This window comes from Phalacrocorax aristotelis, chromosome 6 (assembly GCF_949628215.1).
Source record: "Phalacrocorax aristotelis chromosome 6, bGulAri2.1, whole genome shotgun sequence".
In the NCBI taxonomy this organism is placed as follows: domain Eukaryota; kingdom Metazoa; phylum Chordata; class Aves; order Suliformes; family Phalacrocoracidae; genus Phalacrocorax; species Phalacrocorax aristotelis.
In genome coordinates this window covers 31,733,621-31,761,616 of record NC_134281.1, presented here as the reverse complement: position 1 = coordinate 31,761,616, position 27,996 = coordinate 31,733,621, and the positions used below count along the sequence as shown (strand labels likewise).

Below are 27,996 nucleotides of genomic sequence, written 5' to 3'. Positions count from 1 at the left end.
AGTAGAGATCACAAGCAATTATCAACTGTTATACTGTGGTACTTGATGGTACCAATTCACTGAAGCAGTTCTGGCACCTGTGAGGATTGTATCAATTTACAGAAGCAGGGCCCAAGCCAGTACAACTCATACAGAGGCAACTATGTGAACCCTCTAGCTGCATTATCATAGACACTAAATCTTACAATAATACATAAAAAAAATAGATCTATGTTGTCAAAAGAAAGCTCTGGGAAACAATATATTTCTCTACTCCTCACTGCACTGTATTTGATGTTGTTTTAAGCAGGTCACAAATGAAACCATTTGCATGAAGATAATACAGAAGTATCAGCAGTGTCAGTAGTTTTCAACCTTTGGTCCATGTATCATTTCTAATGGCCTGCTGAGACCTAATAAAGATAAAAAAACCTGGTCAGTGGAAGTTCATTAAACAAAAATATACACAACCACCAAAAAACACGACAGATCTATATATCAAAAAGGTCACACATCACCGATGTGAATACAAAGTTAAGCCCATTCTGCTTAGAAACAAAACACCACCGCACCACTACTAAAATCAAGTCAGCTGCAGAGGCAGGCAGTGATAAGGAAAAGATGAAAATAATAATTGTGCATCCTATGACATTTTCCAGTCCTGAGAGAAACTCAAAACCCAGAGGCCTACGAAACACTTGATTGCCTGCTTATCCACCTATCCCATTTGAAAAGAAATAGCCCTCATCTCTTCTAGCTATCCGTGTTAGTAAAGCCCCTTAGTTTAGCGCAGGAACAGAAGGGGGGCAGAGGAATAAGACCCGTGTAAAGGCACGTTTTGCGCACATAGGGATCTCTCAAATAGACAAATGTATCCACAGAATTCTACCAGGCCAGTAACTACTATTTAAACACACAGGGACAAATTACTTGAAACTATTACCTATCATCACCACTCATCCTGGTTTAAAATATCTCTATATAACTGCTTTTCCAGCATCTGCTGCCAGGAAAGAAACATGCCAAACACTCCCAATGTCAAATAAACATCATCTATTTGCCTACCCTCTAAAGCAGATCCCCGACTACCACAAGGCAACGCACTCCTTGTGAACTTACCCCCGTTCCATATAAAAGAAGCGCTATGGCGTCTCGATACCCTGAACAGCCCTCCCAGCCCACACGTGTGCTCTGCCCAGCCGCCCTACACCTCATGTCACGATAACCCGGCCCCACTCGAGGTGAGGTGGGGCTGAGTGGAGAGCGGTATCTCACGGCCACCGCCACCCTGCTCCCTGGCCTCCCTCAGGCCCCACCGCCCGTGACCCGCGCGGGATCGCCGCTCTGCCCATCCGCACACACACGCAAACAACCCCCTCGCCCGCTCTGCGGCTCCTCCCCCGTGCGTGGCCTCTCTAGAGAGCGAAGGGGGGCGGCTCCCCCCCACCCGCACCCAGGCCACAGCGCGCCCTCCAGCCCCTCTCACAGGCAGCGGGGCGGGGGACACACGGCCAGAGGCGCGCTCCGGCCCCGCTCCACAACCACGCATCCCTCCATCTTGCGGCAAGGCCGGCGGGGCGGGAGGGACATGGACCCCCAGCAGCGCCGTCGCCCCACCCGCACACACAGACGCGCACCCCACACACACTGACGCGGCGGGGAGAGATCGCTACCGAGCCGCCGGCCCGCGTCGGGGGGACAGCGCCCCGTCCCCCGCCGCCACCCCCCCCAACGCGTGTGGAGGCGGACGACAGGTGGGCGGCGGAGCCCGCGGCTCCGTAAGCGACCAGCGGCGGGTGGGGGCCGGGACCCTCCCCGGATCTGGGAGGGGACCGCCCGCCTCCAATCCCGGGCCGGCAGCCCGCCGGAGCCGGGGTGCCGGCCGGGGTTAAGCCTCCTTTCTCTCCTCCTCGGACAATAAACCCCGGCGCTGCTCCCCACGAAGGTGGCCGCCGGTCGGCGCGGCTCCCTCCTTCCTCCTCCTCCTCCTCCTCCTCCCCGCGACAGCCCAGCTCACCTGCGAGAGGGGAGCGGATGGATGGATGGATGATGAGCGGGGGCGGGCGAGGACGGGGAAGCCTCTCCGGCTGCTGGAGGGGCTGCGGGGCTCCCCGCGGTCGCTCGGCGCCTCTCCTCGCCTGCGGGCTGCGCTGGTGCGGGGGAGCCGGCAGCGCCGCCACACGCGCGCGCGCGCGCGCGCACACACGCACTTACTTACACACACATACACACACGCGCGCGCGTGGGGAACTGGGGGGGGGGGAAGGGGGGGGAGGTGTGTGCGCGTCGCCACCCGCGCATGCGCGCCGAACCCCCTCGGCCCGCCTCCTCGCTAGGCGTGGACTGCGCAAGCACCGCCCAAGAGGGTGTGGCGGCCCGGCCGCGCGCGGGGTTGCCGTAGTGACCAGGGGCGCGCAGGGCTGCCTCGTTCTGATGAGCATCCCTCTCCCCCCACTCCCCTCAGCCCGGCGCCGCGCTCGGCTCCAAAAAAAAATCCCCAAAAGAGCATTACACTCCTAAGAAATTAATTCCTTTAGAAGGAGCACAGTGCAAGGACCTTCTAGATGTTTCTCTGCTCCCACAATCGTTGGGAAATGATTAGCTTACAAGAGGAAAGCAGGGCCTTCAAGGCGTTTGCATCATGTCAGGAGTGAAACCTCTAAGAAAACCACCATGTTTTGCAAGAATTACCATCAAGTCGCAAGAGTTGGCAGCGATGCTGTCATGGAGATAGGACTTGGCTTTGCCCACTTTTCCATTTACACGCCCTGCCAGGGAGGCTCCTGCCTGAGTAAGTTATCACAATAATTAATAGCTAGCATTTAGACATATTCAGAATGCTTCACAAACAATACCTGATCTCATTAACTTCTGAATTGACTTGTTCTCATCCTGTTACAGAATTAAGGCAGTTACTGCTTCCTTCACATCCTTGGGAGATGGAGTCAGCAATTTGTTCGTATACCGGATAACCCATTGCTGCCGTCCAATGCAGAGCCACCAGCTATTCATAACACCTGATTTTTAATAGAGTTGCACACTGGTGAGAATATAGGTAGCAGTATCCAGAGCGTATTTGAGAGGTCCGGATTAAACAAGTACAGCAGGCTGGAAGGATGGTAACAGCTTTTAAAACTGTGACAGGAAAATACGGTGGGAAGGATTTGAGACACTAGGCAAAAGTTCAACAGTAAAGCAGAAAGGCATTACCTTTAGGTACAGCACTGTTTTCCCAATTCTAATATAGCTTCATGCCTAGAAAAAGAACATTCTTTCCCCTGGTTTTTTTTTACCATGGTAATCTGGCATAGTGTCAAACTTATTGTGAGTTCAACATGATGAAATGAAAGGAAAACAGAATGCCAAATGACATTCTTCTGCAAGGTTTTCAGCAGGGGTGTCACTGAACGGAAAAGATGTTTCACCAATTTTTGGACCACAACAACTTTTAACACAGAAATAAGAAAAGCTTATAGGAAGGAGAATAGGAAATTTAAAAAAAAAAAAAAAAAAAAAAGGGAAGTAAAGACATCTCAGAAGGGGGAAGCAAAAGGAAGTTTTTTGTAAGCTGTTCTCCCTTACTAAAGCAGGAGACAAACTACTTCGTCTCAGAAAACAAGCTTCTCCACATTAGTGAAGTGGTGGATATAGAGGTTAGGTGACAAATTTTGAAAAACATTTCACAGTTTTCTCTCATTAGATGCTTCCAGAAAAATAGTGGGTTGCGAGGAAGAAGCAGTGTCATGGGCCAAAAACTGAGAGAGACAAAACAGCAGAACACATGGTCATTCATAATCGTGGTGAAAAGCCAAGAGAGTCAGGCATTTTTAAGATTTTGTGATAGGACATATGAGGTAAATACCCTTAAAATAATCCCCAAAAATGGCTGTACAGAAGGAGACAACATTTGTAGAAGACAAAATTACTCACAATTGTGGGGCAGATGGTGAAGATACTCAGAGTGACCCAACAGTGTAGGAAGACAATACAGTGACAAATTCTATACTGATAAATAGTCATCAATACAAGGCAGTACAAAGTGGAGGAAAGAAATATGGTTATATGTTGTAGAGAGGTCTAAAACAAAGGTTTAAGAAATATGCAGGCAGCCTAGGCAATAGTTTGGTAGAAATCTGTCCTCAGCATATGAACACAGTCATGCGTGCAACATGTCAAGATATGGAATGGAGAAAACCAGAAAATGTTGGACGTCTTGCTATCACTTAATCTCAAAAAGAGTCTTAAAGAATGCGTGGGAAGGAAAATGTACATTAGACTGTGAAACTGAAATGCCCAATTCCACTTACGTGCTGAAATGCCATGGTTTTACTGTAGAGCCCCATGTTTAGTTGCTTTTCCCCTATGATTCCAAAATCTTTTCCAAGCTACCACCTTCCAATATTCAGCTGCCCAGTCTATACATGTAGCTGATGTTCCTTACTATTTTATAGGCACAGAGTTTCCCCATTATACTAAGTATTGCATTTAAAATTAATTATTAGTTGAATATTGCAGCTGTGGTGTTAAATATTCAAATCACAGGCAGCATCAAAAAGAAAGGAAATGACTAGATGAAAACATGGTTGGTTATAACGAAGAAAGCCACTGTCAAAAGTAACAGGAAAACACTGTCACTTGTGACTGGAAGACAGCAAGGTAATGGGTGCAGAGGGCAAACCCGAACAAACAAACAAACAAACGAAACTGAAACCTGAATGTGGCTGAATATTTTACAGTCCACAGGACATCACATTTGCCATCACCACTTTGACCTGGGAGGACAAATTTAGAAATGGTATTTGTCTATCCATGCTGCAGATAAGTGTTCTTCTGAATAATTAGTTACTGTGAATCTCAGAAGCTGTTTCTCAGACACACTTGTCCCGAATTTGATTAGCAAGGACTACGTATATAATTTGCTGTCCAGCAAAGAAGCTACACTTCTCTGCAAGAGTGTAACTAGCCACACAGTACACGGAAACCCCTCAGACTACATAGGATATAGGTTTTCTTTTTGAAAGCACCAGCTTGCATCTTCAGCTTTATCTACCAACTGAGGGGATGGAAATGTATCCGTATATTTCTAATTTCACAGATCAAAAATATTTTTCCATTGGGCAACATAAAATGTGTGTGCTTCCATACACAAACTGTAATAAGTTTGCAGGAGCAGCCGTAATGAAATGTTGAGATTGCAATCTGAAGCACTTGCTATTGTAAAATCTAAGTCTATAAAAATGCCAGCGGTGTACAGTCACTGTTTATTATACTTTCATTAACAGAAGATAGCATAAGCATTTAAGATTAAAAAATTTATAACGTAAGTGACTTTAATGTAATCACTTTGTATAGGTGGTAGTACAAATTATTCTAAAAATTCTAAGGAAAAAAGGAGTAGTGTTTGATTATGAATGATCATACTGTGCTGCATACAAAGCCCTGGGATTAAAACTATATATTAATATGAAATTAAATTATTTTTGTTGCCTTTCAGCCAAGCTTCCTGAGCGCTGCAAAAAGACACTTCTCAATCTTGTTTTGGTAACTAATGATTTGAAAGAGTATAGCTTACATTTTGGCACCTAGTTAGCACTTCATTAATTACTAATTGCCTGCATCAAGCAAAGTTCTTCTAACATCACCTGAATCTATAAAGAGTTATCATAAAAAGTGATTAGTTAAAATCAGTTTGATATGAGATGTCCCAACCGGGTGGGACTGCTAAAGCATAGAGTTCCCTAAGGAATGAGAATACAGTAGAAAATATTTTATTTATTTAACCTGCAAGTGCTAATCTCTATTCTTATTCTTTGACTAATTCACCCCATGAGTCTTGCTACACTTAATTCACACAGTACCTCAGGGTGAGAGACACGAAAGAAATGTAAAGTATTGCTAAATTTACTTGTCCATGTATGAGAATAAAATTGCATACTTTTTTGTTGAAACTGTGTAATCATGTCTCAAGACTGCATCACAATGCTGAAGCACAGTTGTGGTACCTGCCCGCAAAATTTTGTTATTTCCTGATTTTGGAGTGCTTACCTGTAGAGGTCTGACTTTCTAAATGCAGCGCTTTACATTGTGCAATTAATATCTAGGTTCTAGGAAGGTAAGTAGTCTGTGACGTTTACTCCTACATATTCCTACTTTTTTGATCTGTGACTCCCTCTGGTATCCTTGCCCTTGATATAGGTAAAACAGGGGTCAGAACCTGGTAAATATAATATTGCTGTAACTATAACCATCTTCCCCTTTCCTTTTGGAGGATGTTTATGCTTAATACGTGATGCACACATATTATCTTTCACCCTTTAATAAGGAGGACAAGCTTCCTGCTTCAATCATAACAAAATGGAATCTTCAGTTGGTTCAATTAAACTTGAAACTAAGCATAAAAAATATTCTAATGGATAAAAACATCTGTACCAGAGAAATCTAGTTCAAGTAGGCACTAGGCACCCTACATGTTTAGAGTTTACAGCACAGCTGGAGGAGGAAAATGTTACAAGAACACTGTACTGAAGCATGGATGTGTGCTTCACAGCTGCCCTAATTCAGTATGTTCAACTGATGTGCTAATATGTGCTCCTAAAGGTATCGTGATTAATGCTAGAACGCCTCCTCAGCTATACACTACTTGCTTCTCAGTTCCAACAGTAACGAAGGAATCAGTTGGAATTATAACAATATAATAGCAGTCTGAACTGGTTCTGAGTTTTTCTTAATATTTTTAAGATCACAATTCACCCAAACATCCATGTAAATATATCTATAGAGATGTAAATAAAGTCCGTGTGTATACGCACACACACCTTAAGAGGACTTCCTCTTTACATCTGCAAAGCTTTGTTTTCCCAGGGTCAACAAAGGTTCTTCCACATGTGTCAGCAGCAAGGAAGTTGTGCACGGATAACATGTTATTTCCTCACTGTCTCTCAGGCAGCCCACAGATTTTTCCACATGAAGAGAATGCTGTTCTTTACTGCATTGCCTTCCTACGCTCCAGATGTATGAAAGGCAGAATGCTTTGTGTTAAAGCCCCGAGAGGAGCCGTTTGCGACAGGGACAATGCCGATGATAGTACCGGGGAGGGAGCTATAGGCAAAGAATGGATTGGCAGCAGAGGCTGAATACAGATGTCCTCCTTTTTCTGCTTTCCCAGTATCCCTGCACATCACAGGAGACAGTACGTCATTCAAAACAGTACTTGTAAACTGCTTAATAGAAAGCAAACACCATTTTTTATGTTGTATAAATATCTATCTACACATTTTCCATAAAGAATGGAGATGCTGGGATGCCTACCTGATTTATGCACAGTATGGAAGTAGCACAAACATGATGATTTACAACAGGTTTTAATGACCGTCTGAAGGGGAAAGATCCCAAATATGGACAACAGCAACTGTTAATTGAAACTAGTAATATTTCATCTATGTAAACAAAGTAATGATCACGTCTGCCACAAGACTTCAAGAGATTTATCTTCCAGGCTCCCTAATATGGTTACATCTGTCCCCTGCTTAAATCCTATGTTCTTGCCATCTGCTTCAACACGCTTTTTTCAACCTTAAGCAGTGATTAAACAGCTACTTGGAGAAGAAAATAAGTCTTTTTTCAATTTTTGAGCAAAACGTTTAACAACCAGAAAAAAGTTAAAATTCAGAACTACACCCCTCTTGGTTCTCCATTGTTTCTGTGGTATGAAACGTTATTAGTGAGATGGTCAACTTAAATTTCAAGGATCTTTACATTTGACCGTACACCAGGGAACATTGCACCCACAGATTCAATGTAGTTTCCTTATAGAGTGTGATAAACTGGGAGAAGATTGAGTTAATACCATTCAGTTAATCAGTCAAATTGTCATTAAGAGGTAACGTTATAAGGGCAGATCAGGAAGCGTTCTGCTTAAAAATGAAGGAAACTTCCTAGAATTCTTTAGTTGCCCCATGGGAAGCTTAGGCAGTTATGCTCCTTTGAGACGAGCTGCGTGTTTACCTCTCCACGTCTGGACATGGAGGAGGGGGAAGGACAGAGCCAAAGCTTGCTCTCTTTTCTGTACGAGGAGAAGCAAAGAAGAGCAATTTGGCAGTTCCTGTGCTCCTGCCTTCTGGGCAAGACTACAACTTGCCTGGTCCTCATGTGGGTCACATAAATTAGGGAAGCTCTTTACACTGCATCCATCATCCACTGTAGTCACAGAACGGTCAGTCACAGTCCATCCCTTAGAGCTTATTAGAAGCCTTGAAATCCTTGACAGGTTTTAGGGATGTCCTGAGCATTTTGTTACTTGTTATGGTAGAGGTACGGTGCAATGACAATACTTCCATAAACATAATAAACATTTACCTCATCCATTCTCTAGGAGTTTCCTCAAAATGTTTTTTGCTTTTCTTTTTTTAGACTGTTTCTTCCTCCTATATAGAAGAAATTATGGATTTCGCCTCATCATTCCCCTGAGCTTCACAGGAAGTAACTGGACTTGGAACCTATGCTTTTTAGCCTTTGCTCTTTCGGCTGGTTTACTATGCATCTGCTTTGCCCTGCCATTATAACTGCTACTGCTTGCAAAGATGGGAAACCAGGGTTTTTTGCACTCTTTGTAAAACATTGTGAAGTATTTTCAGAAATAGTGCAGAACAAAGCAAATCTATGCCTTTTTTTGTTTTATCCACAGCTAATAATCCTTGTCTGAAAATCTAAGAGTATAATGTCTGCTAGTATAAATAGGTGCAGCTCCACTGAAGGCCTTGCCATCCATTACTGAAGAGCTCTCCTATGAAGGATGTGGATAGTCAGATGGTTCAGCTTTAGATTTAATAAATAACATTGCTTAAATTACTAAAATAGACTGGTTTATAGCCAGTGTTTCCAGAATCATTTATGTAAGTGTCTTGGGAATACTTTTGGGATAAGCAGAGCAGCAAGCCATCATCTTCTGTAGTCTACATGTCTTGCTCTGGAAGTCTCACCTGCTGGTAATCTCTCTGGTCGGATGCTACTGCATGTAAGGTGGCATGTCAGGAGCTGGAGTTAGATGGAATAAGTATTCTGATGTTATGTTCCATACCTGCTTAAATGAAAATTGGGAAGCCAATTTATAACATAGTTTTAGTTACTCATTTTCAAGTGAATAAAAAAGGTAGAGATACTGTCTCAGGTACACCGTGTTTTCCACGTACCGCATTTTTTCCTGCGTCTCTCAAGCATTATCAGGATGGTCGAGTTCAGTTATAGAGACAGGACAGCTAGAAAACGCCAAATGTTAGGATGTAGCAAACACTATTCAAGATCATTTACATTATAAGAAAACGGCAAAACAACATTTAGAAAAACATCTACATAAGGTTTCAACATTCTCTACTAGAACTGAGAAACCCCTGCATGAAATTAATCCAGGTTTCTTGATCCAAATTCTCTCTTAAGATGTGAAACAGTTTTCATACACTATTCAGTATAAATTAGTGTGGGGAATGTAGAGACTTTCCAAAATTTCATTTTAAACGGAAAATATAATCTCAACATTTTCACAGCCCTATAGTACGCTGCTGAAAAATCACTTTAGCTTTCATCAGAATAGCTTTTTTTAAATGAAGAAAGAAAAAAAACCCAATAGATACATTTTTAAAGTAAATAACAAGTCTGCATGGAGGCAAGGCCTGTTTCTTGAGAAAAATCATCTGACATTCAGTACTCAGGACTGGAAGGTCTAGTGTTTATAACTGTGTCTCAGCTGGAGACAGCTGTTGAACTTCTGAAATTTTGAAGAGGTTTTTCCTGTATACTCTGGACAGGCTTCAAAGTACACTCAGCAAGCAAATCCTGAAAATACAGCGGGTGTATTTTAGTGAGTTTTCACCTAAACTTTTACTGCAGTCTGATTCATTCTGTGGCCAAAACTGACACCTATAAGCTAATTTTCATTTGCATATCATTCTTTCCCACAGATATGCTTGGGAAGTTGTTATTTAAAGATTGAAATCTGAGTCTTACAAATCTAAACCAGATACATGCTAAATCTGTGAGAGGATGAAATCCCCCTTTCCAGGGTTTTCTTTTATTTTCCAAAAGAGGAGCCATGTATCATGAGGACAAGGAATGCAGTCATGATACTATTCTACAGAGAGAGCTTCTGACTGTTGGGATGAAGTTTGTGGTTAATACTTTCTATAAATATGTAATGGTAAATTCTAGAAAAGGTAAAAACATTAGAAGTAAGCACTCAACACTGCTAAAATCCAAAAGTTTGTTGCTTCACAGTGTCATCTCCAGCTACTGCTGTATACCAGATAATACCAGTAAAAACACATACTTGAGACTCGGAGGAGTATTACACCTCGCAAAATGACTTATCCATTATAAATTATCCTTTGAGACTTTAATGAGAAAATACTATGCCACTGATTGTTCTAACTGAAGTTAGAATTGGAGTATTTTAGTCTATACTACAGTTTATGACATTGCTTTTGCCCACACACTACCTGAACACTTCTCAGCACATTACAAAGAGCAACTAAAATTGGACAGATTTATTGTTTTGTTCTCTCCCTGGAGAAGTGTAAACAAGCTACATTGTTTTGCTACGCTTTCTGTTTCAGATATATCTGCAGATACTTTTAGTTTTCACTAGAGAAGAAAAAATTGAAGAGGTACATATTGAACTTGAGTCAGAAGTTAGAGAATTTCCCAATGGTCTTTAATTCTTACAGTAACCCACCCTAAGGTCTCACCCTGGCTGCCCCTGTCCCTTGCACAGATGAAATGGACCTATATAGCAGCAAGCTCCTTTGTGTCTAATGAGGATGGTACATTTTGCTTCCAGGACAGAGGTTCTCATATAGAAATACTGAGCTTAGATCACTGAGTAACCTCAGCTAAGGACTAAGACTTTGCACATGATGTAATACTCCGCAGAGGGGCAATGCAGAGAAAGTTTGATGTGCTCCTCATTGCTTACTTTGCCCATGTCATGTCTGTCTTTTTAAATAGTTGGCATTTAAAAGCTACTATTCATTACAATGTTACTTGTCCTAAGGAACAGCCCCCACTCTCTCAGCCTGATAATTGACAAGATAAGGTTCAAATCTCCCTTTCAGGAAGAAGACTGCCAGAATCGAGTGCAATGTTTTACTTGGGATTCCCAAATACTTATACACACATGATGATTTGTGAACCCTGGATAGCATTTGACTACCGATTAGCCAACAGGTCCAGGAACAGATGGGTAGAGGGATGAGGTTTGGAGCTGTCCATGCAGGTCAAGGCGTGATGTTGAGGACAAGAAGAGGTACCAGAAAACAGAGTGCAAGTGCCAAGACAGGTATAGTACTTTGGTGAGTGTGTTTGTGTAACGATTGGGGAATAAAGGCAAAGGAACGAGAGATGCCTTCGCCCGCATGGAAACTACTACAGTTGCTCGCAGCAGGAGAATCATGACTTCTGCACACTATCTGAGCAAACTGAATTTGGGAACCTCTGTCTAAATCAACAGCAGCTCAGGTGGGTTTTATGGAGATAAAAGAAATATGATAAAATGGAGAATTGGTGGCGGGACCGGATTTTAGAAGATGGACTTGAAATCAAGTGATTAGCTCAATTATGGGCATATTCCAACAAAAGTGGAATTGGACACTATCGCTATATAACTAAACAAAGCATATGGAAAACACAGAATATATGGTAGTATCTTCAGCAACAGATCCTTAGCTTAAATACTATTTTGCATTTTGGCTTCTGGCTTAAAAAAAATATAAAAAATAAGAGAGGATTAGGAAGAAGAACCTAGAAGAACCACAAGAGAAGACTGCAAAACAAAAGCAACTAAAAATAGTGTGTTTAAGTGTTTTGACCTACAGATGAGAATTTTCAACAAATATCTTATCTGCATTATCATCATTGTCCAGTGAAACCAGTAGACCAATGCACTCATAGGTATATAAATTTATAGACTGTGACAATTTTTACTCCAAAGACTGAAAAGTGCACAATGTTTTCAACAGCATACAATATTACAGCTCTCCTGTAGCAGCAAAGTGTGCTTGCTGAGGGCGAGGCAGCACCAAGGCCGTCAGACAGAATTTACTCCTCAGCCTGGCACACCATCACAATTCCCTCAGTCAGGGCCGTGCTCTCCCAGCTCCAGCTTTGCTGTGCTCTCCACAAGTAAGGGTGGGAGCACAGCTCCCAGAATGACCGCTGCTGCTGTGGCAGCTTCCCAGCTTGACTGAGGCCAGCAGTTGGGTGAAGACTTCTGTCCTACCTCTTGGGAAGAGCGGGGCTAGGCAGTGCGAGTCCTAAGGAAAGCTCTCTGCACTTTTACATGGCAGGGAGGCTTACCAGAGGCTGGGAAGCAAATGAGTCACATCTTGCACCCTGTCACATACCATGAGAAAGAGAAAACACTTTGTCAAATGAAGAGACAATAGAAGTTTGCATTAACTCTCTTTAGATGTATATTAATGCATTGTACCATTATGTACCATTATAATGCTCTGGAACCCTGTGCTACAGAACAAATAGTTCAGCAAATGAAACAAAAAGCTTAGAAGATTGTTTTTAAGGATTAGACATGTACCTGTGTAATAAGCATATGCTGACAGGGAGAAGAACTCCAAGCATTAGTGTCAGTGATGCTTCACAGCACAAACTGATCATTGACTAGTGAAATTTCCTTTAAATATGCATAAAGTTCAGATACCTTACGCCTTCCACTGTAGCATTTAATATAGGCTACTGTTGGAGGTAGAGAGGGTCCTCAAGACAAACAGGCCTTGGTTCTACTCTCTGGGGTTTTTGTTTTATTATCAGTTATTTATAATATATTATTAAAAAGCCAATTTCGTACCAATTTTGTTTTGAGGCAGAGGGAACAAGCATGTGCATAAGTGAAATTTATGTCACCGTGTATTTGGAAAAAGAACATTAAGAAAGGATCTTAAGAAGAAGGTCTTCTGTTTTTCCCTTGTATCCTCTAAGCCTGTTTGAGTTAAGTGCTTATGCTTTGGATTCATACAGGTAGGAAACATCTTTCAAGGCTTTTCCATTTCAATTTAATCCATTTCTTCTGTTGGTTTCTTTCTATTAAGTAACTGGAGACAGGTATTTGAACCAATTGCTGCACAATAAGCCATGAGAGAAGGCAGCAGGTTGGATGGATGCTTACAAGGCAGGAGGTTTGAAGTATACTGACAAGATATTACCCAGTTTACAGCTCTTATCTGTCAAAAGCAGCAGAACAGAATGAGGGCAACTAGACTTTCTAGCTGGTCTACTGACCTGTAAGAATAAAGGCAGTAAAAATGCCAGTGTGTGATAAAGCAAGTAACACTTGCAAAACAGTAACAGAATATGCATAATAGCTCAAGAAACATCCTTAGGAAAAAAAAACCCAATTAACTTCATACTTCTGTTTTTATTAGGAAAAACACAGAAGGAGAGACCCCTCAGCAGCTGTGTGGAATAGAGCTAGCTTTTCAGGAAAATACACAGGGCCAGATCTTGCCTCTTACTTCTCCACATGTTTTTTGCTCTTCAGGCCTGTGGAAATATGCCAGGAAAAATTAATCGGCAGAGGACCGTATTATCTCTTCTGCATAGTTCCCATGTAGTGCCTCAGAGAAAGACCATGCGGCTAGGGAGCTGGCTGGAAAAGCTGCCTGTCTGGGGAAAACTGTCCTTGACTCCCACAGATCCCAGAGGACATGCCAGATTTCAGTGGGACATCTCTTTTTTGTTGATCTGAAATGATCTGAAGATTTCCTTCACTGAGATTTCCTTCTACAGATGAAGAGCAGGGGCTGATTTGGGTGTCAGGGTTTTTACATACTGTGAAAGTTCTGGGCAGAAAGACGAATGCTGATACAACGAGGGCTTTCTTAAACTGAGAAGTACTGATGGGTTGCTGAGTAAATGCTAGGTCATTAAGTCTGCAGCTGCCTCAGAAATAGTGTAGAAGAGGATTTGATCTTGGAAAAAGGAAACAGGGACAGTGGCTCGCTCCCACACAACGCACTCCCTCCCCTACCACTTACATCCACCCTGCCTTTCATTTTAAGAGTTTCCAGGCTCTTGGTACCCAGGGAGGAGGAATGATGTCTTTAAAAGTAGCTGATCCCACACTTTAGTATATTATGAACATAAAGCTATGTTCATCAGCTATGAGCCTGCTGATTTACAGAAGAAATATCAAACGAACAATCATCTTTTCCGTTTCCCATTAAGTAATGCACACCCTTCTCCTTCTTGTCCAGTGTAAAATCCCACAAATGAGGAAAAAAACATTCTGGAGTTTGCATTGATAAATTACTTAAAATGCCTTTCTCGTTGGGGTCTAACAGGCACGTAGAAGGGTCATAGCCTTCATGTCCTCAGCCCCTTGGGTCCTCGGGAGAATTCTCAATCACTTCCATTAAGTGCCATCGGAGTCCTCTCCCCTCCTCCATCATTTCCTGCTCCCTTCGCCATCTATTTACCATTCCTGCAGCACGGCTCACTAAGAAACTGTTCTGCCTTAGCTCCCTCCCATATGGCTATGCCCTAATCCCCGCCTCCCACACACATTCATGCGAAGAGGGGAGAAACTACAGATGTGGAAGAAATGCTTCACTGAGCAGCAGTGTCTGCTATCCAGATTATGTCTGGCAACTAAAAGGTGCAAAAGAATCATGGTAAACAGCTTTCCTCCCCATTCCTTGCAACATCCGCAGAGATCCCAAGTATCCTGAATTGGCAAAGAAAGATTTCTTTGGTGGAGTCTTAGAATTGGGAGACAACTTGCAGTCACCTATCCTCTCCACTTACAATCTCAAGGTATTTTCCACAGGATTTTAAATTATTATTTTTGCTCCCTTTCCTTCTGTTTGGTCAGAAGAAAAATCAACTGTGGAATTTACTGAAGAATGAGGGCGGTTAGGAAAAAAAAAATCATCAAAATTGGATCAGGTTTGGGAGTCTAACTTTTGGAAAAGAGCCCTGCCCCATCTGTTTACACTGAAGCTTTGTTTTTTTGCATCCTAAGAAAGCCCATCAAGAAACACACCATTTGTCAGGTGCTTGTGATAGCCGGCTGTCAGCTCACTGCCTAGCAAATCACTCACACCGCACAGGGATATCCTGGCATTACAGACACTGTCACGTCTCATTGCCTAATACTTGCCTTGATGCTGCCTCACTTGCTAACAACATGTTACATCAGGTTCTTCACTTGGGAAATACCGAGCTGCCCTTCTGAGTCATCTGGCCCAATGAGCTCACCTAATGACGCCAAGAGGAAAAGCAATATAATGGTTTATCTAGGTAGCAGATTTACTATTCTACAGAAGTCACAATGTATTTACACAAGATTTTAAGTTAAGTAGAAACTCAGCATCGGTGTAGCGTGAACATCAGGCTCCTTGAAATGTCAGTAGGCATTTTAAAACTTATTTCTCAAAACCAGTTAGTGATTCCTTGTGAAAGAAAGCTATAGTCTTTCAACTAGTGCAAAAACCATGCCTACAAATAAAAAACTTTTGCTTTACCCACACAGCAGCAGCTTTGTAGTGTGATCTGGTGATTAAATGAGGTGAATAACATTTAGACTTGAGCTCCTGAGTAGGAAGTCTGAGGTGCCAGCCTCATCAGTAACAGCAAGTCACAGAGGGGATTTGGGGCCTCAAATGACTGTCAGATGCTATTGATGGTCATCTTGCAGGTCACGGCTTCCCACTCCCAGGGCATTTAGTTCTCCAGAACTTCTGCTGTAATATAGTAGAATAGGAGGAGCAAAACTGAGGATCAGAATCCTGTGTTACTAAAAACCTTTAAGAACACGTAAGAAAACCTTGACTTGAACCCAGGAAATAACAGGAGATCTCAGAGCTCACAAGAATGCCAATCTGGCAGGTGAAGGTCTTTGAAAAACCCACTGTGCTGTTTTCAGCACAGCTGTGTTAGGGCCTTTTATCCCCAGAATACAAGCATCTCCAAGAGATCTGTAATTGTGACAAACAGCTAATGCTTTTTTACTTAGGTCAAGAGTTTTGAGCCACAGGCTTTAATATAATACTGAAAAGATGACTTTAGTAAAAAGCATACTAAGTGAAATAGACGTCTTCCCTCAAATGCCTCCTTCACTAACCATGAAAATCAAGAAATATACTCTAAGCTTGTGGATTTAAGTATGTATACAACTTGGAATTTTCTCAGTGCATCTACATTTTTAACTGACTCCACATTTCTATACAACTGTATGGGAAACAGGCAAAAATACAGAACCTTTCGAAAATGCAAGTCTTAACACAGACCGCACCCAGGGGTGGTATTGCATACAAAAAATGGAAACTGAAACCTCCAGTTAAATGAGTCTGATGGAGAAAAAAAAAAAAAGCATCACAGAGAGTTAAAAATTATAAATTATTGTGGCGGTAGGGTAGTCCTGACACGCAGGAGGTGAGTCCGTTCAGAGCGGAAGAGCCTAGCAATCCCTGAAACCTCTCTGCTCTTCACCTCCACCACAAGCACGGTAGTTTTGCTGTTACAGAACAACTGGCTCCACATACATACCAGACAATTGAATAAAGAGGGAAACAAATTAAGTTAATGCCTGCAAAGTTCTATACAGGACTCTCAGACGTGATCAATAACTTTTCCTCAACAGAAAATTAAAACTCCTCCCAAAGAACCCACAAAATAATTCTCTGAATTTTCTGCTAGTTTGTGCCTTGGGAAGAGTATTGGTAGTGATCAGGATATAACATATCTCTAACCAAGACACAAATCTTGCACATTGGAGTTGAAGACTGTCTGAAATATGTTCCTCCATCGTAGCCAACATCCTGTATACTGCAATGGGACATGGAAAGCTGAATACATGTTTAGGAAGCCAGAATCTAAAGAAGCTCAATTAGAAGGAATCCTCCTCTCCAGTAATTCTTTTGGAATTCCCCAAATATGTGCATAAATTCTTATTTATTTTTCTCAATAAGCTGTCTTTAATGCAATTATTCTGATGAATGCCATGTGCACAAATAGATTTCCCATGGGAAAATCCTGTTATTGAAAATTATAACTTTTGTATTAATTGGTACAATAAAAAAAGGTTAGTCAGTGAAGGTGGTTTAATCTAATCAATTTCATTTAAGTTTGTAACAAGGCAAGTGCAGATGCTTGGCTAGTTATCATGTCTCAGCTGAGGCTATGGTAACAGTTTAAAAAAATACTAACAGGACCCTTGTGAGTATAACTCTGGAAATCAATACCCTAATTCCGTTAGAAAATGTACATACATACTTTCTGATCAAAAAATAAAAATAAAGGCAAATTATATAAGAATTTTCATTTTCAAACAAAGAAACATGCGATGATGCTATTTTTATCAGTGTGACCCTTCATTTGCCTCAGAAAGGTTGCAATAAGAACCAAAACACTGTCAGTAGTGCATACCTTACAGCATTTCATGTACGTGCTACATTAGCATCTCTGTAAACTTACTTCTGCATCACTTTCCTGAAGCTTCCTTATCCCAGATTAAGTCAAAAGCATTTGAAGGGATGCAGGAAATTATTACAGTAAGTGTGATTGTTACACTTAACTACGTAATAAATGTAGTAGCATCTGTTTTTTAGTCTTTGGAGTGTGCTGCACTTAATACTTCAGCTCCCTGCTTTTTATTGCAATACTTCTAGTTCTAGACAGAAACTTATGTTAATCGTTGCATCTGTCTCTCACTGTAAGTATATTCCTATAAATGGCAGTTGCATGGTATGTATTGCAGCACTTCTGGAAGGCACATGCGGACGTACGCATCACCATTTGCAGTTCACTCTGTAAGCCAGCACCAACATGTTATTTTTCATCAGCTTTATTTTCAACTAGGGATTCAGTGATACAAATAAGGGAGGCAGACATACTTGAAACACTCAAATAAACGCTGAAGAATTATCTATGAAAATGCATAATCATTTGCCAAAAAATAAATGCAGACGGTACTTGGCCTCTAAACAACAAAACTGGCTCACAGGTCATTCATCATTGTGCAGAACTAATTAGTTTTCCAATTCCATAAAAGTTGATAGTTTTTGAGCTTGTTAGTTAAAGGGGCCGTCAGAGTTGGTACGTCTCAAATCTGGCCCAGCAACTGCATTTCAGTGGGCAGCCCATCATGCTGTCCCTTCAGCCTCCCTCTCCTCTCTGCTCTGACGAGCTGGCTGGGCACTGAGGAAGAATTTTCTGCCTGAAAACCCTTGGCATTGCAGTGCCTTGCTGCCGAGTGAAATCAGAGCACGGCAAAGTCCAGTGGCAGCTCAGCAAGCTTGTCTAGACGCCCCAGGCTCATCACCCAGAACCTGCCGTGCTGCCCAGTCTATCCCCACAGAGGGCAGATAGGCCTCCCAGCGACTACTTGATTCCTTGTGTCCCAGACAGCAGATGGGAGCCAAGGAGCAAATTAAAGTTGCTTTAGCTGCAGTGGCCCCAGGGGACCTGCAGAATGCAGCAGTGCTCCAGCCGTGGCCTTTTCACTGCCTGCCCTTTCCTGTGTCGGAGGAGAAATTAGGGTAGTTCCCAGCTGTCTACACAGCTGTACCCCCTCCAGGGCTCTCCTGACACCTGGGAAATCCTTTATAGCCAAACAGCTTTAGAACTGCTTGGCTTTGTCCTGTAATACTAGAGGGTCTCAGGGCAGGATTACCCCTGCTGAGCTCTACTTTCCATATCTTGTCTTTGCATGCACTAGCTGCAAAGCTGGCAGAAGTGGAAATGGAAAACATCCACTCATGCCGACAAAGAATCAAGGCTGGGATATCTGCTGTGGTCTGGAGAGCAATGTGACTCCACTTGTGCCTGACACGGGAATGACAGCCCAGGCCTGCAGTAAAATGCTGTGCTGGTGACAAAGCTTTATTCCTGGGCACAAGCTAATGTGTAAACACCAAGATTTGGAGGCAGGTCTGGCCTTAAATGCAGGCCCAGACCTGCACTTGGCAGAGTGTAAACCCAGCAACATAACTTCAGCAGGGTCAGGACGTGGCCATTAAGACTACAAAAAAAACCCAAACTGTAAAAATACCTGGCAACCTCTGGCTTCTTATTTTAGTGCTACCAAAAAGCAAGAGGCGGTACGTGTCTTTGACAGCTTTTGCAGCTTTTGTTTTGTGAAGCTGTAAAATTTTCAAAGATTTCCACAAAATGGTATCAGGAAAGTGGAATATTAATCTCCTTAACTCACGCAACAGTAAGGACCCATACTCCTTGCAGTTTTACCAAGTAAGCTCACATTTGACGTCTAGTGCCCTTGTCTACTCCGATTGCTAACACAGCTAACCGTTCAAATGTGGAAGGAATTTCCTCCTGGTTTCATCTTCCAACCTCTGAGTCCCCATATAGGTTACTATGCTTCATCTAGCTCAGGTTTCAGAGATAACTGACTCTTAAAGATTTCCCAGGATCCATTCAGTTCTTGAAGTATCCACGCAATTGGGACTCCGCTGTGTTTAACTTACGGCGAAGGGTACAGGGTGGATTTTGTTCTATGCGGGTCACTCCTGTGAGTTCTCCTGTTTGGATTAACCCAGATTTCAGCGGTTGCTTGCTTATTATAGAGAAAAATAAGTGCACTCGTGAATAATAGTAAAAAAAAGTTCCCTTATCTACTTTCTCCTGTATTTTTAAATCAAAATAAAAGCTTCACAAAGTTCAGATTCAAATAGCTGCCATATATAAAAAACAGAAAAATGCCAAAGCGTCTCTAAACCTGATCCAGAAGTGGTCTTCCCTGGAGTTTCGTCCATGACCGCTCGGCTCAAAGTCATGACAGGTGGTGGATCTGATGGTTTCAGACAGTGGATAATCTCTAACACTTAGATGCACAAGGATTTCTTAATTGCATAAATCTTTTTTGAAAAAAACTATAAATGTTTTTTAAAAATGTTAGATGAAACAAAACAACGAAGAAGGAAGTAGAGAATCATAACACAGCAAGATTAGGCCTTTTAGATGACCTTAAAGCTGTATAGTAATACAAGAGCTTGGACCCAGCTGTATTGTGTTAGCCCCTTCTTAACTCTGCTAGGCAACTGCAATTACAAATGGCCATAGAAGCTGTGTCGATGCTCAAGGAACTAACTGGATTTTTGTTTCGCGAAAAAGGATATTTGTTTGGCTAGCCCTGTGTTTGCTGCGCACTCTGATCTGGGACCATTGCTTACAGGAGACAAAATTAATTTCAGATAAAAGTTGCATAACCTGAAAAAGTCTGTGTTTGTCGAGAGGAATTATCAGTTCACTAATGTGAAGTGAACAATTTGCCATTAACTATTTGCTGGATTTTTTACATTTTAAAAACATGTGAACCGAGCGCGCTTGTTTATCCAACTCGAGGTAACGCCAGCAGTCACCTCCTCAATGTAAGAGGTCTCAACGGCTGGCTGCGTGCCTTTTATGTGACAGAGAGAAGTCTGACACCAGAAAAATATCACAGGAGAGATGAAAGAGGAATTTGATAGGATGGGTTATCTAGAAGTAATGAGGCTTCAGGATGGATAATACCTCCGTACAATTTTCTCATTTATAGAAGCTAATGTGCAATTTTAAAAGCATACATTTATGTTATGCCTAGAGCCATATCTTGTAACTACTCACTTTTTCACCTTTCTTAATAAAAAGGGTTGAAGTCACCAGGGATGTTTAAAGTATCCCCAGTGCCACATTTCCTCTTGACTCAGATCCTGCCACACACAGACAGAAGGACAAAGTGTTACTGCGACCACAAGCTGGACACGGCTAAGAACAGAGCGCATTTGGTGGCTGCAGCAATTCCATACAGAAGTATTTAATGAGAACTAAGAGAGCTACAGTGTTCCTGGTCAAAAATACATAGTAGTGTATGAGGGCAGAATGTAGGGGTAGCTAAGCAGAGGGAAAAAGTTTTATTTTCAATGGAAGTAAAAAAAAAAAGATCATAAGACATGGAAAGGGATCGGTACAAGGGCTCAGTGTCCTGCCTGCCAAAAGCAAGCAATCTGCAGTAATGCATTGCACTAACTACAAATTGGAAAGGAATTTAAGACCAAAAGCTCTGCTTATGGTAGATGATATTTTTTCTTGGGTATCCTAAAATGTTTACAAAGTAGAAGAGTGGAAAAAAATGCTTTATAACCATGTAAATAAATGAACAGGAACAAACTGAAATGGAGCTACTGTAATGGTATGCAGAGTAATTATATAAAGGGTATAAAAATATTACTGGGGGGCCTACTTTAAAACAAAAGAAGCCCTAATACCCTTTCAAATGTGAGAATGTGGCAAGCCACACGCCTAAGAGCAGATGTACCTCCACAGGATTTATAACAGCAGAACAAAAAGTCCCATATGTGCTCAGGTTAAAAAGCACTCCCCAGATAAAAATGATCAAACTGCTATACAAACCTGTCTACAGAAGAGGATGCAGAAGGTAATCCTGAGGAATTTGATTAAGTGCTTAAGAGCCTATAATGCATTCAGGAAGTAATACAGTACATTATTACAGGTACCAGTGTATTTATGTATTATGTAAACCCTGTCGGCACAGGAATTTGACCTAAGGTTGACCAGATGCTAAAATGAGACTTTATTAAGACAATATTGATTTTGACTGGGTGAATTAACTTTTTGGTTCCTGTAATAAAATGTATTTAAAATGTTCATAGTTCTGCTACAACAAAAACAGATGGTACCGAGTGGTCCTTCACAGGACCGGTTGAGAGTACTGATATTTCTAGCTAATGAGTCGTTCTGGTACATCCTTCTTGACAGAGAAGCTATAAAGGTTGCACTCACAACTCCCTTTCTAGAAACTTAAAGAAGGCTTCTCAGAATCATAAACTGCATACAATAGTACCGAAATAACGGTATGGTTTGAAAAATAAAACCAACCCTAAGATCTCTATCAATGTAAGCACACACGTGTTGGGAACCATCCAGCAGGATTCCTGCCCACCAGCATCTATGTGAAACTGAGGTTTCTATAACGTAGAAGAACACTTCCAACTGTTCAGAAGAAATGAGGCTGTAAAAATCACATATCAGCTGTGAAATTCAGGAACTTCTAATGCATTATGCTTCCCTATAGCAAAATCCAAAAGCTGCAGGAAAAGACGTTTTTTTAGAGATATGACTCAACACTATTATATCTTTCCAGAACACAAAGTAATACGACAAACTAAAATATGAACTATAAAATGACTCAAGCTTATCCGAGTCTGGGAAAATAACTCCTGATGTGGTTGTGGATTGTGCCATGTTAGGTGATGGGGCAGAGGGAAAACCCTCCATGATGTGCTTTTTTAACTCCAGGAAAAACATCCCCTCCCCTCTAAGGGAAAGATGATAGGAGCTGGCCTTCCTTCTTAACTCGGTCGGCCTCCACACTCCGTTTGCATTTGAGATAACCAGAGATAGTTACAGTCGTTGTGCCAGCCTCTTTTTATCTAAAGAATAAAATCTTACTACACTGGTACCTCTCCCAACACCAGCCTGTGTTTGGCTAAATATTTGCCCTGCATGCACTTAAATATGTACAAACATCTCATTGCTGGGATGCTTTGGGACGAAAAAAATGTGACTCATCAACCCTTGAGGTCCATAAAAACAAATGCAGCTGATCAGAGATGAGTCTACTGTGTCCTGTAAGGTCCTCCCAACCACTTTTCCAGAGAGAGGGATGCTGCTTTTGTTGTAGAGATGAATGCAGAGTGAGGAAGGCACGTGGCTTCTTTTTTGGTAATAAGTGGTTTGGTAATATGCGGTTTGATGGCTTATTTTTCAGACCGCAACAGCCCCTCTTGCCACAGAGCTCAAAAGGAACAGTTGCAAAGGGCCTCGAGCTATCCAGGAAAAAAAATATCACATATGGCAGAGCAATTAATTGGCTGCTATACACACACTGTACCACTATATACTGGAAAGTAATGGAGCAGTTTGATTTAAGAACATAGGTGTTTAATTGTAGAAGCTGTCTTTCCTTGGATAGAATTGTAACTACATATTTTTACAAATGGAAGTTTCGCTTTTTAACGTTTTACTGTTGAGAGATGCAAAACATACACACCCTATGTTGCAACTCTCCTTTTCGACTCGGCTTCAGACTTTAAATAGTATTCTTAAGTGTAAACAATAATAATGCTCAGTTGAAAGCCATTTTAAAGACCCATGATCCACATTGTCAGCCTGGAGGGAGGTGGGGGAATTAAAAACCAAGAGAGAAATATTCCAGTAATAAAAGCTACAGCAGAAAAGACAGCACACAGAGCACAGCTCTCCAGCTCTTTTCAGAGCTGTACCTGTCATAAGCCTATTCACTTGTATATCAGCACTAACTAGCTGTAGCGCTAACATGCCCTTGTGTCTCACTTATTTTCTTTCTCTTCAGTACTGAAAGCACAGAAAGATAAGTTTTGAAAAACAGTGGTTTAGGATGCTGGCTCTGGAAAATTTCTACCAGAAACTAAACAAATCCATGCCAGAACACAGCCCCGTGGAACGACAGTACCTCTCAGCCAAAAGGAGAAAATAAAGACGACCCTTCAAATCGCGGCAGATCGGCTGCCAGCACAGTTACCCGCAGACCAATTGACACTCCTGAGGAGTGTTTGTGGAAAGCGTCAGTGATCTGTCAGGCCCAGAGCAATTGTGTAATAAAGCTCATCTCTTACGGGTACCTACTTGTGTTGCATAGCTAGGCAGAGAGAGCATTTTCTGCTGCTAAAAATACTTCCTTCCCTTCTCTAAAATGACAAAAGTATAACTTTGCCTGACCTATTTTTCGTCCTTATTCATTCTGTGGAAATCTTGCAAAATTGACACCTAATTTCCAGGTGCTGTTGCTTAGCTCCCTAAATTATTAATGAGTGTAATAATTATCCCTTTTCATCATCACATGGGACAGGGAATAGATGCAAAGATTACGATCGCATTGCCACCCTCAGACCCCAGCGTGTTTATGGTATCAGAAGATCCCTCAATCGGTTTCAATCAATAAGCTGTATTATAACATGCGTTTATGTCATGGTCTAATGATGTATTATGCTGGTCTACTCTAATTATATCAGCAGAGACCCAGGGTAGAGCAGAAAAAGTACAGCAAAATATGGACCAAAATCAGGGATGTCTGACTTGTTTAGTGTGTTCAAGAGTGGTGCCAGGTAGAGCCAGAAGTGGTCAGTGGTTGGCGTCAGTGTGTGCTGGTTCTGGCATGGGCTTACAAAGAAGAGAAGAAATGAGAGGAGCAGAGAGGAGGCAAGACTGCTGTTGGGGTGTATCACGGAACTAGTGAATAACAGAAAAACTTCAGACATCTTGAAAACGTTCAGAATTATTTCATAAGTGAAAACAAGGGATATTTCCATGCCACAGTCGCTTCACAGCTGTACCTGTACCAGCAAAGCTGTGTCAGCAGGGCTTCCTATTCACAAGGTGGCCAACAGGAAGAGCTTTTCTGCCATACTAGCTGTCCCCTCTCTCAAGGACAATGACTGACATCCTTCTGGCTGAGTTGCCTGAAGATGTTCTGCTTCACAGCTGTCCATCAGCATCTGCCAGCTGTGAGTTACTGTCCCACAGCTGGGCCCACAAAAGAAGTCCCATGGGCACTTTCTCATGCTTTGGACAAAGGTGGATGTGTTAGCACTAACCACTTTCATCAGCACTTTAAATCACTCAGTAGACCTTGCCTGATGCAGGCTACGGTACAATCTCCTCTGCCCACACATAAAGGAGGCCGCAGCCTCCAGGAGAAGAGCGATAACAAGCTGCAAGAAGAGAGCAGGATCTTCCATGGTTACAGCTGTTTGCAATGTGAATGTCCTGAACACCATAAATGTCCTTCATGGCCTGAACACCATAAATCAAGGTAACAAAAGCACGTGCTGGTTAACAGTGGTACATCTACACCTATAACTTTTTCTGGCCCAGCTATGTCAGCAGACCTTCGCAGTAGTACAGCCTGAAGCCATGGCCCCTGCTGGATTCAGCTGTACATGATGAAAATATTTCTGCTCTCAGAGCCCTGAGGCATGGAGATGTTCGGCCACCATAGCTAAATCCAACGGGGATCATTAAACGGAGCTCCAGACTGCCAAGATTCACATCTTGGGAAGCTCAGCTTGCTAGTGTTATAAGCTGCTTGTCTAGGTGGGGATCTATGGCTCGCACAGAACAGAGACACAGCCCCCTGTGCCACCTTTGCTGTGCATCGGCCACCCTTCCAGGAGAGGGGCAGAGAGGATGGGGCGAGGGGGCAGAAAGTCTTAAAACACCATTGCACAAATGGCTAGACTTCAAGAGATCAGGCTCTGTTCTGAGCCAGCTGTGGGAAAACAGGGCAGTTGGCAAAACACTGAGAAGAGAAATCAGGGTGAGATAAGGGGAGTCTGGTTGCAGGTGGAAAACAGGGAACTGGAGCCCAGCTAAGCCGGATGGGACAAAGAACAAGAAACGGGCACCAAGTGATCTGGACAACTGCTTTCACCCTCCTGCTGCCCTGGCCATCTGCTGGGAGTGTGCTTTCAAAACAAGTGCTGTTTTTCTTATGCCTGTCCTGATCCAAGCTCCCATGTTGTCCCTTATGGATCCGGTCCTGTCACTCAAAATCATTTAGAGCAGAAAAGCTGAATTGAGAAACAAAGAAAACTTATTAACACACACATTCTTCACCCTGGTAAGTTTCTTTCAGCTGTATTTTCCCTTCACTTATTCAGGTCAGAGTCTTCTGGCTGGTTTATTACAGACATTTACAGACAACAGTGATTTTATGTGACTGTCTGACTGCGTTACAAATTCATCACAAGTCCTGGCTGTCTGACATCTTAGGTCCAAACAACCACACACTGTTGGAGAACCCCCACCCCGCATGAAATACATTCACTGACCTCCCCTTCCAGAAGAATGAGGTAATGAGTATAATGAGCTCTCCAAATCGATCTGTAAACAGCCTGATTCATAATTTTTCTCTACGAAAGAGAAGTTACGAGAGGAGCAGTTTGAACAAAAAGGGCTTCAGCTCCACCCAGTGGTAACGAAAAGATTTCCAAACCATTCCTGTGCCCAGGCAGGTACACGACACTGGGATTTTTTTTGAAGCTGAGGCACTAGAGATCATCTGCTTGGTCGCTGCTGTGTTACAGCTTGAGCTGTTACGGGTCTGAACAAAACAGGGTTATTTCCTTAGCAGCCTCTGCCGTCAAAAGCCAGGGGTTAATCGTTACTCTGAGGTTATATCCATCAGCCGTCACTATCCTCTTTGGTATTTGCAAATTTTGAACATTTCACTAACCATCTTCCAAATAACCAGCTGGCTGGGCAGAGCACCATAACCTCGTCTCTCTCTGCAGTGACTTTGGGAGCAGTTAAGGTGTAAAACTTCTCTTTTCTATTCCCTACACCTGCCTTTTAACCATTTTTTTTTTTTTTACTTCTCTAATGAGGCACCACTTTCTAACATAACTCTTGAAGCTCCTTTTAGAATTGGGGCTGCTTTTAAGAAAGTTTTTCTTGTCCAAGTTTTCCAGAACAGAACAACTCTTGTAACAAGCTTTACAGTTTGAATGACAGGGACCTTGAGAAACTGAAAGCCAGCTCCAGCTCTGTAGGTTGGCCAATAATTAAATAGTTCACATCTGACCTACTTAATGCTGAAATACACGTCAGCAAACCTCAGGCTCTAAAGCACAAATCTGTGACAAGTGAGGGTCAGGCAGGTACCATCACCTCACTCACCCCAAAAACCCCCTCAACATCACCATCACCATTTCGGTGGCACTGAAACACCACTCTGTTGGGGAGCAGCTTCTGGATTAGAAGGGCTCAAGTCCTGTGCACAACTGTAAAATGTTAGAAACCTTTGTTCTGTTCCTCATCACTGTTCCTGTCCTTCCTACCTGCCCCAGGTGCTGCTTCTTAAGTTTTTGGAAGGTGTGTTCTCATTTTTGCCTCTTTATTACCCCAGGTCAGTATCATTATTGTGGTTATATTTCCATTTCAAAGTATTGAGCCTGTAGTATTTGTCAATGGGCTTTAAGATTATAATTAGATGCAGTGCCTCATTTTCAGCTAAATAGTCCAAAACATGTGCAAAGTCTGAAATATATTTTAAACCAATGTGTGCTGCATGTAAGCAAAAGTCTTTTTTTCCTGACTAAAACCTTCCAGACCTATTCACTTCAAGCATTCCCTTGTGCGTCTTCTCTCTCACCTACGTACAGAGGCCCATATTTATTTTCATTTTAATAATATTTTCCACCACAAAACTGGTACAGTATTTTTAGCTATTGAACTATAGTGTAGTGCATTCATTAATTAAGGTTTGAAAATCATACACAAACAACATGAAAAAAATTCAGCCAGCCTTTCTTCTCCCACACAAAATCTAACTTGTAAAACCAGTATTTCACATTTTATAGCAGCTATTTAATTTTTCAGCTCACCAGTGACAAAACCAGATAAAGCTAGTTTTACATGCAATAACAATTTGTACAATGCCTTGAGTAAAGCACTACTATGGTTTTACTTACAGGAGAAAGGGAAGTAGCCAGTTCAGGCAGGCTGTAGTACTCATGCATTAACATCAGTCTGTGAAGTGGCAGGAAGGTGGAGAAAAGGAGGGTTGTGCAGGACAGGTGAAACGAGGCTTCCTGAGGGAGCCTAAAAGAGAAGGTTGTGCTCCGGCTGCAGCCACACCCCCCCATCCCCACGTAGCTTCTGCTACCAGAAGCACCACAGGGAAGAGGGACAACTGCCTTGATTTGACTTCAGTGGGCATTTTATCATCAAAATAACTCCAAATTTGATCCTTTGCTGGCAAAGATCTGTAGTGCCAAGGGAGTTTGGGAATGCTGCCCTTTGAAACAACACTCAATTGTCAAAGAAATCCATTTTCTTTGCCTAAGCAGCCAGACTGCTTCAGCCCTCACGCTTGCGCTCTGAGGCCCTGCCTTGCGTAGTGAGGACATGTCGCTAGAGAAGCTGCTTTCCCTTCTAACAGCTACGTTCATGCATGCAATA

The 27,996-nt window shown here is 42.3% G+C and overlaps 1 protein-coding gene across 12 annotated transcripts in view; it reads right to left on the bottom strand.

Annotated features, from left to right (window-relative positions):
• RALGPS2 (Ral GEF with PH domain and SH3 binding motif 2) overlaps nucleotides 1-27,531 on the bottom strand; it is a 152,321-nt gene extending 124,790 nt beyond the window's left edge. For 4 of the 12 annotated variants that reach the window (XM_075096867.1, XM_075096866.1, XM_075096865.1 and 1 more), the window contains exon 1: nucleotides 27,507-27,531. The gene's annotated coding sequence lies outside the window, so the exon portion shown is untranslated. Of the gene's footprint in view, nucleotides 1-1,616; nucleotides 1,783-1,996; nucleotides 2,222-27,506 lie in introns of those variants that run through there. The other 8 variants (XM_075096869.1, XM_075096871.1, XM_075096875.1 and 5 more) reach the window with 5 other exon arrangements.
• Between the last annotated feature and the right edge of the window lie 465 nt (nucleotides 27,532-27,996).